The sequence below is a fragment of the Oryctolagus cuniculus genome, chromosome 4 (assembly GCF_964237555.1).
Source record: "Oryctolagus cuniculus chromosome 4, mOryCun1.1, whole genome shotgun sequence".
Classification (NCBI taxonomy): domain Eukaryota; kingdom Metazoa; phylum Chordata; class Mammalia; order Lagomorpha; family Leporidae; genus Oryctolagus; species Oryctolagus cuniculus.
The window spans coordinates 62,714,213-62,733,012 of NC_091435.1; the positions used below are offsets into that span (position 1 = coordinate 62,714,213).

The 18,800-nt window shown below is 41.8% G+C and overlaps 1 protein-coding gene across 26 annotated transcripts in view; it reads left to right on the forward strand.

Annotated features, from left to right (window-relative positions):
- Positions 1 to 335: 335 nt before the first annotated feature.
- The window catches only part of BBX (BBX high mobility group box domain containing), a 289,118-nt gene continuing 270,653 nt past the window's right edge, over positions 336 to 18,800 (forward strand). For 3 of the 26 annotated variants that reach the window (XM_070072040.1, XM_051819089.2, XM_070072059.1), the window contains exons 1-2: positions 357 to 527; positions 3,745 to 3,816. The gene's annotated coding sequence lies outside the window, so the exon portion shown is untranslated. The other 23 variants (XM_051819088.2, XM_070072058.1, XM_051819091.2 and 20 more) reach the window with 19 other exon arrangements.

Below are 18,800 nucleotides of genomic sequence, written 5' to 3' on the forward strand. Positions count from 1 at the left end.
GGGGCACCCCACAGCAGCGATTCAAAAAAAAAAAAAAAAAAAAAACCCTCACTTCCACATCCAGTGGAGTTGTAGTTTATTACCATAACCCTCCCAAGTCAAAAGGACACCACTTTCAAGCCTTGCAACTTGGTGCAGACAGGGCTTTTGCCCTTCAGCCCTCTCCGCTGGGCCTCTCTACCTGTCCTCTCCCACTGTCTACAGGTCCCGAACATTAGAAAATAGAAAATGTGATGATCTTTGTGTGTCTCTGTAAAATGTGTGTATGTGTGCGTGTGTTTGGGTGTAACGGGCCTTCTGTTTGGCTGCGCGGCCCGTCCGTCTTGGCGCGGGCCAATGGCAGGCTGCCTTATATAAAATGAGTGTTTTCAGTCTCTCCGGGTTGCATGTACTGTATGTGGAACAGTGTACAGTGAAGCGGAGGCAGAGCGGCTCCGCGAGCTCCTCTCCACTTTCCCATAGAGGAACCCTGACTGGCCGCGGAGGGCGAGCCACACACACGCCCTCACGCCCGGCGAGCCCGCTAGGTAAGCGCCCCCCATCCCCAGCCCTGCCGGGGCGCTCTCCCCGCACTTTCTGTTTTCCTACTCACTTGCGAGCCGCCGGGCTGCAGCCCCAAGGACTCCGCGGCAGGAGCAGCGGCGGCAGCCGGTAGGGTGGACTTGAGGAAGACGGAGGGAACCCCGCGCGTCCGGAGCCGCCGCCAGCCGGCCCGCGGGCCGGGCACTTTTCCCCCTCCGCCAAAACTTTGGGTCGGGAGAGGTCGGGGGCGAGGGTCGCGGCGGCCGCGCCGGCGGGGCCCGGGGGGCGGGGGGCGCGGAGGCAGTGCCCTGCGAGCGGGAGGCTGGGGGCCGGGCTGGGGAGTAGTAGGCCAGCCGGTGCCAGGCTGCGTTTGCAACCAGCACCTCTCGGCGCACAGGCAGCGCCGCCCGAGAGGGGCACGGGAGCCGGGGCGCGGGCTGGAGCAGCCGGAGGAAAACAACAACAGAGCCCTCACGCCCGGCGGGCGGCTCGTGGCCGCCCGGGGAGCCCCAAACTTCATCGCGGCGAAAGTACGTGGAGCCCAGCCTGGGCTCGGCTGCCGGGGAGGTGGGGCCTGGGGAGCAGCGGCAGGGGAGGAAGGTACGGGGAGGCAGCCCTCGGTGGATTTATCGAACGTTTCGTGTGCGTTGGTGACCGGGAGCAGCAGCCCCAGTTGCTCGTTCATCGGGAGAGTTGGGATTTGGGTGTTCCGGCCCCGCGGCTCGGTGCCCTCTCACCCCCCACCCCTAACCAAATGCGCGGCGAGTAGAGAAAGTGCTGTTTTAGTGCCAGAGTAGCCTGGAGGAAGAATAGGGGGAGAGGGGGAAGAGGGCGAGGGAGAAGGGGAGAGGGAAAGGGGGGGAGAGGGAGGGGAGAGGGAGAGAGGGAGAGGGAGAGGGAACGGGAGGGAAGAGAGGAGGGGGAAGAGGAGGAGGGAGGCCGTGTCAGGATTTTGCTTGAATGTGGGATTATGTTGTGTCAATAAGTTTAAGGTGGAGAGAGCGAGGCTGGGGGGTGGTGGTGGTGGAGGGGAGGAGGAAGGCCTTGGCTGTTTAAAGTCTCGTTTCTGAAGGTAAGTTATGGCATTGCATGGTCGCGATGACAGAAAACTTGCAGATCCTTTATCCGGGGATGGGGTCGATGCCTCTGGAAAGAGCTCCCCAGCCCTCCTAAGCCACACTCGTGTTACGCTGTTATTTGCTGCGATCCGGGTCGCTTGTAAATTACAGAAATCAGACTCGAGGTTTCTTTTCCTCCTCCACCTCGTCTCGCTCACTCACCCTCAGAAATTTTATTATTTTTAAATTTTTTTCTTGGGGGTATTGTATGAAACTTAACGTAACTGAGACCGAACCCGAGTCGTGTAATTTACAAGGACCCTGGATCCAAGAATCTGGAACACGTTTATATGTGAATTATCCTCGATCATTTCTGCTAAATGAGGAAGGTAAAACGAAACGATGCAAAAAGCTAAGACACAACATGTACGACAGAGGGGGGGGGAGAGGGAGAGACAGAGAGAGAAGCTATTTTTTGCTTTCCTTTCTGTAGAAAGGAAAATAAAGCGTGCATTTCCCTTCCTTCCCGGTGTGTAGGGTCTAGTCAGTATTTTAACTGTCTGTGGACAGATTCGTCCAGGTGGATCTTGTTGAAAAGTTTCGCGAGGTGGGGTGGAGGTGGGGGGGGGGGGGACGAAGGGGAAGGTGGGTGGAGGTTGTGGGGGATGGGGACGGAGCGAGCTCTGCCTCTGCTAATGGTCATTGGCCTGGGGCTTTGAAACCATTGCCTGTCCTGCTAATGACACGTCCAGTTCTCGTCTCCCTGCCGCGGACGCCGGGCTTGTCGTTCCCGGGGCTGACTGACGGGGACTGGGGTACTTTCCCCGCGCGGGGAGGGGCGTTCTTCGCCATCCCCTGGGGCTGCCCACTCGCGGCGTGGGCCCCCCCACGCGCGCGCCCCCTCCCCTGCGCGCCGCCGCCACCTCTGCTCGCGCGACTTTTGTAGCCTGCTGGCGGCCAGGGGGCGCGGGGGGTCCTCGGTGCGGACGTCCCTGCGCGGCCACCCCGCGCCCGGCCCCACGCGCGCCGCGCCGCGCGGTCCAAGCCCGGAATGGCAGCGCCGGGCCGGGCGGCGGCGGTGCCTCCCTGGGGGGCAGCGGAGGCTGAGGCAGTGGCGGCAGGATCTTCGCCGGGGCCCGCGGGAGGAGGAGGAGGAGGAGGAACGGGAGAAGGAGGAGGGGAAGGAGGAGGAAGAGGAGGAGGGCAGGGAGGCGTTTTCTGCCCGGATCGCCGCCAGTTCGAGCGGGCACGGGCACGGGGACACCCCACTCGTTGCTCCTCCGCTGTGGAAAGGTGTTTAGCAGACTTTTACGCCCGGAGTGTGGGATTTGCACTTCATTTTTTTTCTTCCCCCCTCTCCCCCAAAGCAAGATGGACTCTATTGCCTTTCTCTTTCTCGGTCTGCCTCTGCCTCTGTCTTGTCAGCCTTTAAGATCGACATTTTGTACTAAGATGCAAACTTGATGGTGACCAGCAACAAAGCCGGGGTGGGATCCCTCGTTCCCTTCCTCCCTCCTCGTTTCCCAGCTGCCCCCACCCCGACATCGCAGACCTAGTGGCCCTGCGCTTGCCACCGTGGGCTCTGGCGAATGTGTTTTTCTCCGATCGGTTCCGATCTCCAATCTCTGGATTGCTGACCCTGGCAGCGCATGTGGGGAGACCGCTGTGGCTGCCCAGGTCTTCGGGGCTGAGGGCTTGGATACCTGGACCCGCTGCCGCCGCGGTGGCACCTCCCGCTGACTCCTGGGCACCGCCAAGCTCGGGCTGCTTATTGATCGCTATGATTTGGTTACCGGTGGATTTGTCCTGGGGATGGTGATCACTTGTGCAAGTTGATGAATGATCGCGATGTGGGTTTTGCATGTACAGAATGGATCAACTTTCTGCTTTGTACATACGGGGAGTGGGAAGCAAGGGTGCTGGAGACACCCTGGAATGCCAGATGGGCTGCCCCCCAGCCTCTGCCCTTTGAATATGGGGAGCTTCTCTCCTTTTCCTGCCCTCACTGTTCTGCCTTGGAGGGGGTGGAGTCAGGGGAGGGACTGTCGGAGAGCTGGACTCCTGGTTTCAGTGTCCTTCCTTCCTAGCTGTTAACGGAGCTTGGGATACTACTGTCTTCAAGCCTTCCCATACTGATGATGTACCTTTATTGGATACTTTATAGGTCACTATCATATGACAAAGGCTTTGCCGCAGTTCGTCTTCCTCACTGTGTACTTTCAATTTGCCTTCCTGAGTAAGTATGCAAACTCTTCTTACAGGGGGCACTACAGCAATTATTGATGACATAAAGGGTCCCTATTGTTCACATAAGAAGACGCTTTCTTGAGGTTTCAGACCAGAAAGCTTGCCTCACTGAGCTGCTCCCAACAGAAGTCAATTTATACTTCTCAGAGTTCAGCTGTAGGCTATTATTATGATGTTAAGGTAGTTTAAATGTTCTTTTCAGTTTTATCTACAAGTGTGTATCACTTGAAAACTTATTTTCAAATAGGCATTTTAATTGATCATAAAATTTTATACAGAGTTGAAGGCCTAGTAAATTTGATGCTGAACAACACTGTAGGAAGATTGTCCTGTATGAGGGGAAAGAATTATTAAAAACCCAAGAAAGCATTGCATAGAAGGGCCTCTCTCTTATTATAGGGGCTGATATTTGCTGCCACTGTCCCAGACTCTCTTTCTTGAATAACTGTGACATTTGTAACAGTTACTTCTAGACTGGGGAAGGGAGGAAGGGCAATATGGTAAATTGTAGTATTTGGTGTCCAAGATTGATGCAGAACTGGTCGGAATAACCTTCAAAATATATATATTTGGAGAAATTAGGAACTCTTGAGTAGTCTGAATAGACAATAAACAGCAACTTTGACCTCTGTTGTTAAGTGTCTGTTTCAGATTTATGCCTCCCAAAGGGAGAAATCTGCAAAGTATGTGTAGGATAGAAAGTGTCTGCAAAGTTTGTTTATGAGAACTAATAGCGTAGCTGAGGGTTTATAGAGCATCTGATGGCAACACGGTGAGCTGAACCTGCAGAAAATCAACTTGAAAGTTTGCCGCTCTATTGTAAAGGAACATGTGAGGCATTCGGAGGCACTGATATTTTAAGAAAACCAGTTGTTTTAAGTTGTATGGATTGATTGTGGTGCTTTGTAATATTGCCATACTGGATTTGGAGATTATGTTTTGTGAATGAAAATGGACCTCAACTCACTTTTCCATGAAAGATAATTCAGGGACCTCGCCGTTTTGTGGTTTGCTGGGTTATCATGTTTATTAACAAAATCTTGTCTTACATTAAGAGGTGTTGAGTTTGAAGACGAGGCCTTTGTGGTAGTCGCATCAGGTAACAAAATATACTTTGATAATACTAAGGATTTAAAGGATCTGTATAATGTAAGTTCTGTGTCCCAACATTTTTTGTGGAATGTAATTATTGGCATTACTGTGATTATTAAGTGATTGGAGATATCAAAATATGTCACTTATGAGAGGCTAGTTAGAATAGTCAGAATGAAATGGTTTAATAAGGTGAATTTAGTGAATACCAAAATATGTAGATTTCAGTGTCTTTGATTTTCTTACAGCTTGTTTGCAAGAGAAGTTTTTAATTTTTGAACATATGGCAAGAGTATTCAAAATGCATTCCTGATTACTAAAGAATACTAAAGAATTACTGAAGAATGTGAGGCACCTTATTTTGGTCATTGCAGCAACCTTACTTGTTTCTCCATGGAAATATATTTAACCAATTCAGAAATTAATATGGGATCAATAATTTCCAGAATAAAAGTGATCTTGTGAGCCATTACATTTCTTTGAGATATCAAATGATTGCCTCATTAAAGCAATATTTTTAAGAGTAGTCTTGAAGAGTAGTTTTGATAGTGTAAAACTTACAATCATGATCTTAAAAAGTCACCTTGACAATGAATTACCAGTTATGCACACCTAAACTGTTTTAGATTTGAGGCTTACCAAACAAAATAAGAATTTACAGAAATTTTTGTTTTTCTGTCATCAAGAGTTTCCAAACTTCCCATTTCATTATTCTGCATACCTCTATTAAGTTCTGAAACTGAAGCCTTAATTTGTGTTTCAAATTTAGTGTTAGCTACTGGAAAGGTGGCTCATCTGCTGTTTCCAAGTGTTATGTCTTTGAAGGCACTTGCCATGGTTTTAGAGAGAGAATCTCCATTAGAGACTTACATATTTTTAAAACTTTTCAGTTTTGAGACTTAAATAATCCATCTTGATCTTTGTATCCAAAATTTTTTAAGGGGCGGGTTTGACTGTTTCTTTGAGATAGCTCTGCCTTTAATGTACTTTGAAAAGTGTATAGATAGGGCCTTTGACCTTATATACCTAATCTTTGTGCTTAATCCTTTGGAACAGGGGGAATTTGTTTGAACACAGCTTTGAGTGAAAGCTAGGATGCATATATCAGTACAGTTGGTCTATGCTATAAGTAACTATATAATTGGTAAAGTTTTTTATATGTAGTAAAGAAAGAAGGAACAAAAGATCTGAAAATAATGTGATGTAGCTCGTGAAAATGTAATTCAGCAGCTAAAACAATAAAGCAATAATTTTCATAAAATTAAAAATAATTTCTAATTATTAGTCATTAACCAGCATATTTAAAGTATATTTATTCCTATGTTTCACAAAGAGCATGAGTGGATGCAAACACTGTATTTTAAAGAGGATGTTGCATAAAAAAGAATCACTTTGAAATTAAAAACAATTATTTGAAAGACAGAGAAAGCAAGAGAGAGAGAGAGGAAAGAGAGAAAGAGATCTTTCAGCCACTGGTTCACTTTCAAAGAGCTTGCAACAGCTGGGGCTAGACCAGGCCAAAGCCAGGAGCTAGCTGGGAACCTGGTCTGAGTCTCCTACGTGTGCCAGGGACCCAGCTGCCAGCTGCAACCCAGGGTGCTCACTAGCAGGAACCTGGAATTGGGAGTAGAGCCTGAACTCAAAACCAGGCACCCTGATAAGGGATGCAGATGTCCCAAGCGACATCTTGACCATTATCCCAGACATCTTTAATAAGGTTTCACAGCTCAACCTTATTTAAAAAACAGAAAACTTTTTGAAAATAGCCGCATTACATATTTGCCCGTTTCTGCTGTAGTAAAGGAAATCCCTGAAATTATTATTAGTGTCTTACAAATATACAGAATATATTTACAATCATATTTAAATGCGCTGAAGTACTGTATTTTCGCATTTAATTTTGACATATCATGTCTGTCGTTTTGCCATCCCTGTGTTTTAAGATTTAATCTAAGAAGATGCTTTTCGTCCATCTTCTTTAGCATTTCACCACCGAGGGCACCTTTTAAAATAGGTGTGAGTGGTATCTCTCCTATGTTGTTAGTCAGATTCCCTCCTCTCTTAATGAAATGAAAACAAAGGCGGCTTCAGGAGAAACACTGCCATTTCAGCGCTGCAGTGTCAGCATGGGCCCCTGGCAAGTCAGATGCAGGCGTTGCTCAGGCGAACCTCTGAGACCACTGCTCCGAAGGTAGGAAGGACTAAGGCTAAGGCTGAATGGAGATTCCCCTGGTTTGGAGAGTCTGATTCACTCAGTGGGTTTGTACCACCTCCCGGACGGTTCTTGTATACTGTGCCAAATAGTAGATATTTCTATATTTTAGGTCATTCCTGAGAAAAGTTTTGAGTATAACTTCTTTCAGCATTCATACGTGATCATGTTATCTTTTAGAGGGGAATTTGTTGAAATGCTGGCATACTGTTGGTGATTTTAAAACATCCAGAAAAATCCTCATGTATTAAGGAAGATTTCTTTTAATATTTTTTCTTTCTAAGATAAAGATGGGGTGAAAATTGAAGTGCCAATTACATGAGGCAATACAAAAGAAGACAAACCTGTGAAGAATTCTATCTAGAAGTATAAATATTGAGAGAAGATGAAAAAATGAGGGAATGAAGGACTTAAAGGGTTAAATGTATACCATGAAGTATTGACATCCCTACCAAAATATAAATTTAATAAGTTAAAATATGTGAGTCAGTTCAAGGATCTGAGTACTAAAATGACTTCAGATGATGAGAAGGTTATATAGCATACAAAGTAAAAGTGAGAATGAATCGGATTCTATGAATTATCAGAAAAATTAAAAATATTCTAAAGTATTGAGTAAATAATTAAACCAACGATAGTATATGGTCCTCAGGTAAAAATATCTTGGAGGCCGGACCACCGCTCACTACGCTAATCCTCTGCCTGCAGCGCCGGCACCCTGGGTTCTAGTCCCAGTTGGGGTGCCGGATTCTGTCCCGGTTGCTCCTCTTCCAGTCCAGCGCTCTGCTATGGCCCAGGAGTGCAGTGGAGGATGGCCCAGGTCCTTGGGCCCTGCACCCCATGGGAGACCAGGAGGAAGTACCTGGCTCCTGGCTTCGGATTGGCGCAGCACACCGGCTGTAGCGGCCATTTGGGGGGTGAACCAACGGCAAAGGACGACCTTTCTCTCTGTCTCTCTCTCTCACTGTCTAACTCTGCCTGTCCAAAAAAAAAAAAAAAAATCATGAAATAATGCAGAAGTTCTTTTAAATAGCCTGGAATAGGAGAGGAAGATGGCTCTTTCCATGTTTCCGTGTGGTTAGTTGACAGTCTGGCACATTTACTCTGGTGAATTTCTGGAATGTCCTAGAGCATCAGCTCCCAAACTCTTCCATCAAAACAAGATTCCATGTTTACACATAGGACATTTTGATTTTCCTGATTATAGACCTAGATAAATTATGCTGTGTGTGTTGTAGGTAGTTCACAGTGTGGTAAAGCTACTCCGTTTCCTATCAATAAAGCATCAGAATACAAGTGAGAATGAGATCAAAATGAAAATCTTGAGTCTACTCATAGACAATGGTAAAATTGTAAAGTGTAGTAGTTTAACTGTTCTCACTTAACTATTTGGGGCACTTGTGACTGATTTATACTTACCCTTGTGTCAAGACATGAAAGTTGAGAAGTGTTACATGTGTAATGCTTAACAAATTTCATTGCACAAAATTGGCACTTAAATAAAAAAGAGGAGCAAGCTAAGGAGAAGATGAATGGGAAATATCAATACACCAAACAAATCCCTGAAATTTCAAACAACGTGAAAACCGTAAGTTAGTGAATGCCACTTTGGGTCAAACGCAAAGAAAGTACAGAAGACTAAAGGTATCAGAGTTTACAGATAGTAATGTTTTACTTAAATGCACATTGTCTGTAACATTAAAAAAATATTTAAGTAGACACCAATCATATAATTTATTTGAATAAATGAAAATTAAGAAACTTTTGCATTTCCTGATTTTTAAGACTATAGTTGCCAGGTACATCTACCCACCTAGCTAAATTTTAATCTGCCATACTTTTTGATCTGCAGTGAATTAATAAGCCCTATTTTTTGAAGATGCCTTTGTACTTTAATGTGTAGAGGTACTAGAAATAGATTTCACAATCCTTCATCTAAATAACTGAAAAATTAAAAGCTTTTTTCCTCAAAAAGTTTAGCATCAAAACTCGTTTGGTAGTGAGACCTAACCCAAACTGTCATGGAACCATTTAAAATAGTTTTCAAGCCCACTTTGAAAGAATATTCACATATTTTGTTGTAGAAATAATAGTACTTATTTATTGGTTGATTATGAGGTATTATTTTACATCTACCTAGAAATATTACATAATATATGCTGTCTGCATGGTTTTACCTTCGTATAAAGGCATAACAATCTAAATTCTGAAGCCTGTCTTGACCTAAGGGTTTTTAATAAGGAATTCTGATCTTTCATATTCACTTCCTTAGTCCACAGTGAAATGATCTAATATTCCTACCCATTTACTTTAATGAAAATCCTTTTGCTGATTTTGATGATGGCTCATCTGAACATTTTGACTTTACCGCAAGCCGGCAAATCATAGAAAATGTCTTAATATTATATGGTAACTCAGTCAAAATGTTGAAACTCCGTGTCTCCAAATATAAGGATGGAAGGCACAGGAGTGTAAAGTCAGGTAAGCAAAATATGGTAGTCATTAATGTTTGCACTCCCTCAGTTGAGCACACACACACAGAAGCTGGTGTTCCCCTCATGTATGCCATTTTGACATTGTGATTCCCTTATTGTGGAGGTATTTATTTTATTAAACAAATACACAATAAAATTGGCATCACATGTGAAACATATACCATGATGAATATTTGAGTGATATTCAGACTACTTTCATTATGGCTTACTGTTATTAAAAATGTCATGAAGCTGTTTTATATCCTTTATTACAGCATCATTTGCACATGTGTCTTTCCATCTATCAGAAAAGTAAAAGTGGAAAATGTTTTCTGACAATTGAGATTATTCTCAGGTGAGAATGTTTAAGATTGAATTGTTTCACAGAAGTTTTAGATACTTTTATTTTCAATAATTAATTATAGAATATTAAGGTAATGACCTTTACTTTTAATTTCCTGTAAGACCATTATAGAAAAACAGGAAGTATACCATGGGATAGAATCTGTATGACACTCTAGGAATAAATAGTAGCTCTCTCTGCTTATTGTTATGGTAAGAGATTTAAATCAGTCTTCATTTGGTATAGACTGAAACTTAAGTTAATGCTGAAGATTTTATTGATACCACTTTCGTTACTCTTTGAGATGACTGTATTCATTGGTATGGGAAAGCCACAGATTAAGTAATTCAGGGGGAGTCTTATTAGCAATGCTGATTATTTTAATATTAAAAAATGCTGAGTAGTTTTGTAGATTTTGGTACACCTCTCAGAACTCATCCAAGTGTAGAGTTCTCATTGACTGCAAAGGGAATGTGGTGGAGCATAGAAGAAAATGAGAAAATAATTTTCTCTATCCAGCTGTCAAGCTTTGATTGTCTTTTGAGTCACTGAAATTACCATTTTCTTTCTTCTCTGTTTTCCCTTCCTCTCTTCCTTCTTCCTCCTCTCCTCCACTTTCCCCTCCTATCCCATCCTGTCATATTCCCCTTTCTCTGATCTGTTCCCTTCTCCTATTGTGTCCAGTAATGTGAATATTTTAGAATGGGGATGTGGAGTTGAACTTTCTTTTTACCTTTATTTGATTTTAAAGATTTGCAGTTGAGTCATTTGGTATTTGTTACTACCCATGTAATATAATTATTGATAAATGAATTTGAGGCTTTAATATTTCCCTACTTATGGGGATACTTAATAAAGTTAGTTGAAAATGGAATTAAAAGATAACTGTATTTTGGTGCAAAAAATCTTTGAAATCCATGTATAGTTCATTTTATAAAATGTGTTTTCTGTGAACTTTTTGAGGACCCCTCATATAAGTGTCAATTAAAAAGGGATTATGAAAAACTTTTATCAGGGCTATGTGAAATAATGACACCTGTTGTTTTTGTGAGATAATTGAAGTAAACTTATCCAGACACTTTTGCTTCTTAGGGTGAAAGAATGACTGCACAGTTCTCATTTATATGTAAGGCAAAGTTGAGTTTATGTGTGTGTGTTTTTAATTTGTTTATTTGAGAGGGAGAGAGAGAGAGAAAAAGAGAAGGAGGGGGGAGAGAGAGAGAGAGATCAAACATGAACGAGCAAGCTCTCATTTGCTGGCTCACTCCCCATATGACTGCAATTGCAAAGACTTTATTTGAGAGAGAGAGAGACTGAGAAAGAGAGAGCTATTATCCATGGGTTCACTCTCCAAATGTCTTCCAGGACTGGGCTGAGCTGAACCAGTGAGGTTGGAACTCAATCAGAGTCTCCCATGTGGGTGCCAGGGACTCAATTATTTGAGCCATCACTACCGCCTTGCAGAGTCTGAATTGGCAGGAAGCTGCAGTGAGGAGCCAGAGCCAGGAATCAGACCCAGGCTCTCACATAATATTGAAGCCAGGCAGAAATCTCAACTGCTACCAGGCAGAAATCTTAACTGCTATGCCCAACATCCACTCCCTGAATGTTTTTAGGATAATTTCTCAAGTGGTAGTTTATACTGGGAGAAAAGAGGAAAGATAATTTGGACTGAGAGCCTCCTTCTGTGGCATGAGTTTTATTTTTACTACTTTATTTTTCATAACTTTCAGATGAGAAGTATCCCATTGTAATGGTGAGGAAACTGAGTGTCAGGCTAAGTAACTTGTCTGTGGTTGTGCAGCCAATGATCATGCTGGCCTTGGACTGTTTGCAATGCCATACTCTCCTGGGGCTATTTCTGTATTTACCTGCCATTAAGGCCATATTCCAAGAAGTTAGAAATGAGAGTTTGGGGCAACTTTCAGTGAAGAAGTCTCCCCAATTTTTCTTTCTCCCAATTCAAAACTCAATTCAAGAGGCAGAGAAAAACAGAGAAAGGGAGAGAGGGAGAAAGTGCCAGTGCTCCCATTTGCTGGTTTACTCCCCAAATGTCTGCAATAGCCTGGGTTCAGGCTGGATCAGGTTCTGGAGCCAGGAGTGGGAAACTGGGAATGCAATCCTGGTCTCTCACATGGGAGGCAGGAACCCAGTTACCTAAACCGTCACCATTGCCTCCCAGGATCTGCTTTGGTGTGAGGCTGAGGTCCAGAGACAGCTGGGAATAAAAGAGGGGACCTCAGTTATGGGACATAGGTGTCTTTTTTTTTTTTAAAGATTTATTTATTTACTTGAAAGAGTTACACAGAGAGAGTAGAGGCAGAGAGAAAGACAGAGAGAGAGAGAGAGAGAGAAAGAGAGAGAGAAAGAGAAGTCTTCCATCAGATGGTTCACTCCCCAGTTGGCTGCAATGGCTGGAGCTGCGCCGATCCCGAAGCCAGGAGCCAGGAGCTTCTTCCAGGTCTCCCACGAGGGTGCAGGGGCCCAAGGACTTGGGCCATCTTCTACTGCTTTCCCAGGCCATAGCAGAGAGCGGGATCAGAAGTGAGGCAGCCAGGTCTTGAACCGGCAGCTATATGGGATGCCAGCACTGCAGTCAGGGCATTAACCTGCTGTGCCACAGCACGGGCCCCAAGGGACATAGGTGTCTTTAGCACCCAGTGAAACACCTGCTCGGTAGAACTCTGTAATTACTCTCAAGGGATTTAGGTGAGAAAGTCTCTTATTTGGGACCTGTTGTAAATTTTTATCTCTGAGGTCACTTTCAAAGGCATTTAATTTACAAACTGACATTTAGTCAACTTTCTAGTTGGTATAGCTAGTATAGGCCTCTATAGCAACTTTAATTCTAATATCTATTTATTACTTTAGTATAGCAGAAGAAATCATCTGTCCTTTCTTGAAGAGTTGTTTCTCCAGCTGAATATTTGTTTGTGCTCTGCTACTTTTTAGTCGTTAATCACTGAATAGATTTTATTGGAACTATTTAACAGTATAACATGGGTAGTGTTATAGAAGTTTTCTAATATTTTCTTTGAATGGAAACTCAACATTAGTGGAAAAATTAGTAAGCAACAGATTTGTGGCCTTCTCCTTGGAGTATCTGATGATCAGACATAGTTAGATACAGAGTCAGTCAAAAGTTCAAATTCATCAGTTTTGGAAACAGTTTAGAAGGTATGTACTTTTGGTTTATTTTGCCTGAGAAACATTTCTGCTGTGAAAAGAAGATTTTTATAAGTTATACTTTTGTATACAAGTAGAAAACCATTTAGAAAATACAAAGTTAACATGTTGCATGTTGGTACTAAGAGCCCTCCCTATTCATCTGAAATTATTTTCTTTTATCTTTGCAAATTCAGCAAAGTCAGAACTTGATTTAATAGTGAAGATTAGAACTTCGGCTTTTTTTAAGGGGCTCATCTTTTCCTGTGATACATGTAGCCAGGGTATTTATTTGAGCGAAGCTGCAGCTTGGATGATGATCTTTTGAATAGTGTGTTATTCTTTTTTTTTTTTTTTTTTTTTGACAGGCAGAGCGGACAGTGAGAGAGAGAGACAGAGAGAAAGGTCTTCCTTTTCCATCGGTTCACCCTCCAATGGCCGCTGCAGCCAGCACGCTGCGGCCGGCGTACCGCACTGATCCGATGGCAGGAGCCAGGTGCTTCTCCTGGTCTCCCATGCGGGTGCAGGGCCCAAGCACTTGGGCCATCCTCCACTGCACTCCCGGGCCATAGCAGAGAGCTGGCCTGGAAGGGGGGCAACCGGGACAGAATCCGGTGCCCCGACCAGGACTAGAACCTGGTGTGCCGGCGCCGCTAGGTGGAGGATTAGCCTATTGAGCTGCAGCGCCAGCCTCTTGCATTCTTTTAGCCACTGACACTTTCCTCTCGGTGCTGAGCTTCCAGTTACAGGATTTCATCCCCCCACCATAAACCACTTGCTTTCTGTTCTCAATCAAGTAGGATGGTAAAATGAATTAGTGTAAGTTTAATGGCATTTGACACTTTTCTTTCTGCTTGTTTTCATGGGTCATGTTCAAAGCACTACATTTTCTAAGTTAAATAATTTGGTCAAGTGTTGGTGAGACTCAGGCAGCAAAACCTGCTATTGGTATAATTCAGTGTTCATGAATTGAGATCCTACGGTATGTTGGTGCTGGACCTAGGCTTTAGGGATATAAAGATGAATGCCGGACAACCTTATTCTCAAAGCAAACATGTTCTACTGGCTGGAAAAGGCCAGCACATGTAAATATCTGTCATATAAGTTAATCTGTGCTAATTATTCTAATAAATACAGTGTAAAATAGTACTGAGTAAATACCAATTCCAGAATAGGAACTGGACCTTGAAACATGAAGAGAGTTTATTAATGTAGCAACATGATTGCCCTAATTGCTATTAAGATGTAAAGCTAATCTGGCCCAGGCTCTAGAGTGAATTTTAAAAATCAGGTTCTAACCCTAATTTTGCTTTTTGTTTAAATACTAGTGTTACTAGTACATCCTTTTGGCTTCTGGTGTATTTAAAAAGTCTTTGATTTCTTTTTGATAAGGCTTTCACTTAAATGTTCAGTTAAATGTTTTAGACTTCCTTTTTATTTATTGCTATTAATGTCACAATCTGTAATGACAACATGATTGAAATAAAGGGAAGTGTTTGACTATCCAACATCTCAAAGAGGGTTCATACATGCCAAATAATGTTAAAAGCATACTTAATATGAATTAGAGACACAAGGATTGAAACATATGTCAGTAAAAATATTATGAACTACTGTAACTAATGCTTAGTTTTACTTAGATTATACTAATTAGGAGTACATTGATAAGATTTCTAGTCCAAGTATTACTAAAACATAGGATTCTAAACAGGGAAAAGTAGGAGAGATTATAGGTGGTGATTATTGTCAGTGGTTCTATCAAGCAGTTTTTAGGTTTTTCTGGGATTTTTTTCAACCTGTTCTTACAGTTGCTGTCCCTCTTGTGGATTAGTAACTTGTGGCCTGTAGGACACCCATGAGTTTACCACTTTTCTTTTATGCATAGTGAACTGGAACTGGTCTTTTAATCATGGTTTTTGTGTTTGTTACGACTCACAATTTATGCATTTTCACCCAGTTTGTATTTGTGGCCCTCCTTCTGCTGGTCACTTCTGGATACCAGCCCAGTTTAAATTAAAACTTTGTTTCTAAAATATTGCACTCGGTGTTCCAGATGGGAACCTTGGGTACTTTAATAACAACCAAATATATTCATAAGTGAAATCATAAGGAAGAAGCTGATGTGGGAAAATATTTCTTCATATGCTTTCAACATCAGTAATGACCCTGATGTTTATGTTAAAGCAGCAAAGAGGAACAGAGACAGACAGAATTATAACTCTGAGTCTTTCTCCTGTGGTCTGTGTTGGGGCTTTTTGGCATTGTGGGAATACAGCCATTCAGATCTCATTATTTACCAAGCATCGTGGTAATAATGAACTTGCTAGTTTTATCTGTGGACATGTGTCCTCATCTCATTTGGCACCATACAGGCTTAGGCCCAGAGAATTTGTTTAGAGTTGTGGTAAGACAAGGGTTTTTTTTTTTATGTTAATAGTTTTCCACATTCAGTCTGTATGAATAATGCCAATCTGAACACACATTCTGTGAGCAGAGTCACATATGTGTAGATCTGGTCTTGCACACACAGCGATGAGTTTATCGTGTAAGAAACTGACAGTGAATCAGCTGTTGCTTCTGTTTCTTTACATTTTTTTTTTAACGTGACCTTATGTGTCAGTTCTGATACATATTCAAATACAGCTAGATGGCTTTCAAGTCTAAAATATACATGTTAACAATTAGAATGACCTGTACTTCTCTTCATTTATAAGATGTGCTCCTAAAAGTTTTGACTTGGTTTCTCAAAAAGTAACTATTTTTATTGACATTATCAATGAAGAATATTTCATATTTATTTCTAATTTGCCTTCAATTACCAGTGGCTGCTGTTTTGAGAGATTGAAGTTTTACCATCACCAGGTCCCTGTATTAAGTCATCAATGGTCTGTTAAGTATACATGAGGGAGTTGAGTAAAGGAATACAGTATCAGTCATTTTGTGAAGGGAACAGACTTTGGTAAATCAAATAATTGTTCTTTGTCATATCCATTTGGTAATTCTGTGTTCCATATATTGAATTGTCTCTCTTTATGCAACATGTACTTATTGAGTACCCATAATGTATAAAATTGGATTAGGAATTCAGGGGCTTGCAGAATAAATAGACAATGAGTCTGGTTTCAGGTTGTTTCTAGTATAATAATGACATACACAAAATGTGAAATAGGAAGTAAAGATTCTATAATATTCATGAGATAATGTGGATGATGAGTATAGGGCAGTAGGAGTTAAACAGGAATGGGAAATTGGGATCCACTAGGATTTTGAACTTTGGTTATATAACTAGAAAATGTCTAAGCATCCTTGTAGAATGCTTGTTTAATTTATTGGATAGAAATTGAATGTTTGGGGGAGCCATGCTAACCCTCACTGTGCCAATCAAATGTGTTACCATCTAAGCCAAATAGGATCTAGACTTTTAAAATACTGTTCTTTCTGGTAAAGCGAATCAAGGATGTATCCTTATTTATAAATTCTATATGCTTCGCTATAAATGTGTATATAACAAAATATTAACAGATTAGAAAATATGAAAGATGACATAATTTGAAAATACACAAAAATTGTGTTATTTACCTCATTATTCCAAGTAGATTGTCTCTCATGTTTTAGAATTTGACAACTCTACTTTGTAGAGTACTGGTCAAAATTGGGCAGTGTTATACTGAGTTTAGGGAAACTCCATGAGATCAGGGACTTTGTTTAGTTCACTGTCTTACTCCCAATACCTAGAACGTAGTAGGAGCTCAATAGATACCATTAAATGAATATGCACAGTTAGGATGGTTGGAAAGGGTAAGGACAGAGCCTAGCTCAGCATGAGAGTTGTGGTAAGAATTCAACTATTGAGTGCCTAACAAGTATCTAGCACATAGAAGGGATGGAGTAAATTTTAGTTGTTTGTGAAGGGTTATGGAAAGTGTGTAGCTAGCATGAGGTATTGGCAGGAACCACAGATCGAGGCATGAAAAGCTAAGTTCTAAGAGGTCCCCCAAAGCTGTACAGTATATGACTAGACTAGCTATAGGGTGGAAGAAAGATACAGCTGGTGAAGGTCAGAGTGTTAATAAAAGCATCTCTGAGAAATGTCTTTGGTGACCTTAGATCTTAAAGCAAAAACTGTGAGCATCTTAAGCAGTGAGATCTGGATTTTACTCATCTTTGTACTTGTAGTATAGGAGGTGCCTGATATAATTTTTGTTGAATCAAATTGATCTGTTTTTCCTACGTACTGAATATAGGAGGCCTTGAGCCCACAGGAGTGGATCAGTGTTGAGATTAGAGGCCTGTAAATGAATCCTGCCTGGAATGAAGCAAAGCCAGTGGTTCTGGGATTACATCATTCAGATAGGTTTTTAAATCCTGGCAATATTGCTGGTATACAGGTGCTCCGGTGATCCAAACTGCCAGATCACATTTTTTATTTATTTAAAGGTCATGATTAACACATTTGTACTGACATATTATTAATCAAGAATATGGAGTATATGAGTAAATTATTCTATGAATGCTGTTTGTTATCTTTTTCCTTCTCCCATCACTAAAGCCAGGATATGTTGTGAATCATTGTAACCTATACCTTTGGAATTAGGACTGAACTTATTTATAAATAAAGAAGGTAGTTTACATATTCTCTTTTTTGAGTTTTTTGTTCAGACTTCCTTTTTAATGATGGTAAAATTCTAAGTTTGTGGTCATAGCATAACCCTATCACACATTTTCTTGAGTGTCCTCTGAACTGGGGACAAGAAATATTTCCTCCCTGGGAAGAGGCTCTGACACCAGTTCACTTTCAGAGCTGACCCTGTGAAGGCATCCTTCTTTTGCTCTGCCACACTGGCACCCTTTTCCCCCTCTAGAGTTCAGTTTCATTTAGGACATGTTTACTTAAAGCACTTTCACATCTGCACAAGTAGTAAATTACTACACTCTAATTTGCATTTCCACGTTTTGTGGTAAATGTAGTCCTTTGTGCTTGCAAAGATAGTCTAACTGCTCAAGTTTCCCAATGTTGTATAAAAATTTAATTTTTTAAAGCACCCTCCTGCAGCTTTGGCAGGATCTCCAAATAAAGGCTTGAAGAATTAAGACTTCTTAGTTCTCATCCTGTTAGTCATTAAGTCGTGAAACCTTTATTGCAAGGCTGTCATTCTTAAAGGGACAGTAGTAATAGTATCTTACTCTTGTTATTGCAACTTAAAGCGTTTACATTGTGATTTCACTAATGCTATCTCATTTGTGCTTTATAATCATGTCGTGTGCTAGACTGTAGTGTGTCATTATTCCCATTTTACAATTGAAGAAACAGGCTCAAAGTTGTTAAGTTGCTTGACCCAGGTCACTGAGTTTGTAGTGGCTCCCCCGAGACCAGAACTTAGCTATTCTGGCTGCTCCTGTGGAGTGCTGTCCACTTACAGTACAGAATTTATCTTTTTTGAGTGAAGATTTTTTTTCTTCTTTTTACTTATTTTCAACCTGATAAATTATTATAAATACACCAAAAGCCATGACATAGAAAATATGATTAATTGCTTGTGTGCTATGGGCTACAGAATACCAGTGAAACAGGCCTTAAATTTCTGGTTTACTTACCTTTTTCTGTATTTAAATAAATGTTCTAAGATCATATAGAAAGACTGTTCAATTGACTTAGCATTATTTTAAAAAGATCTATTTTTTATTTA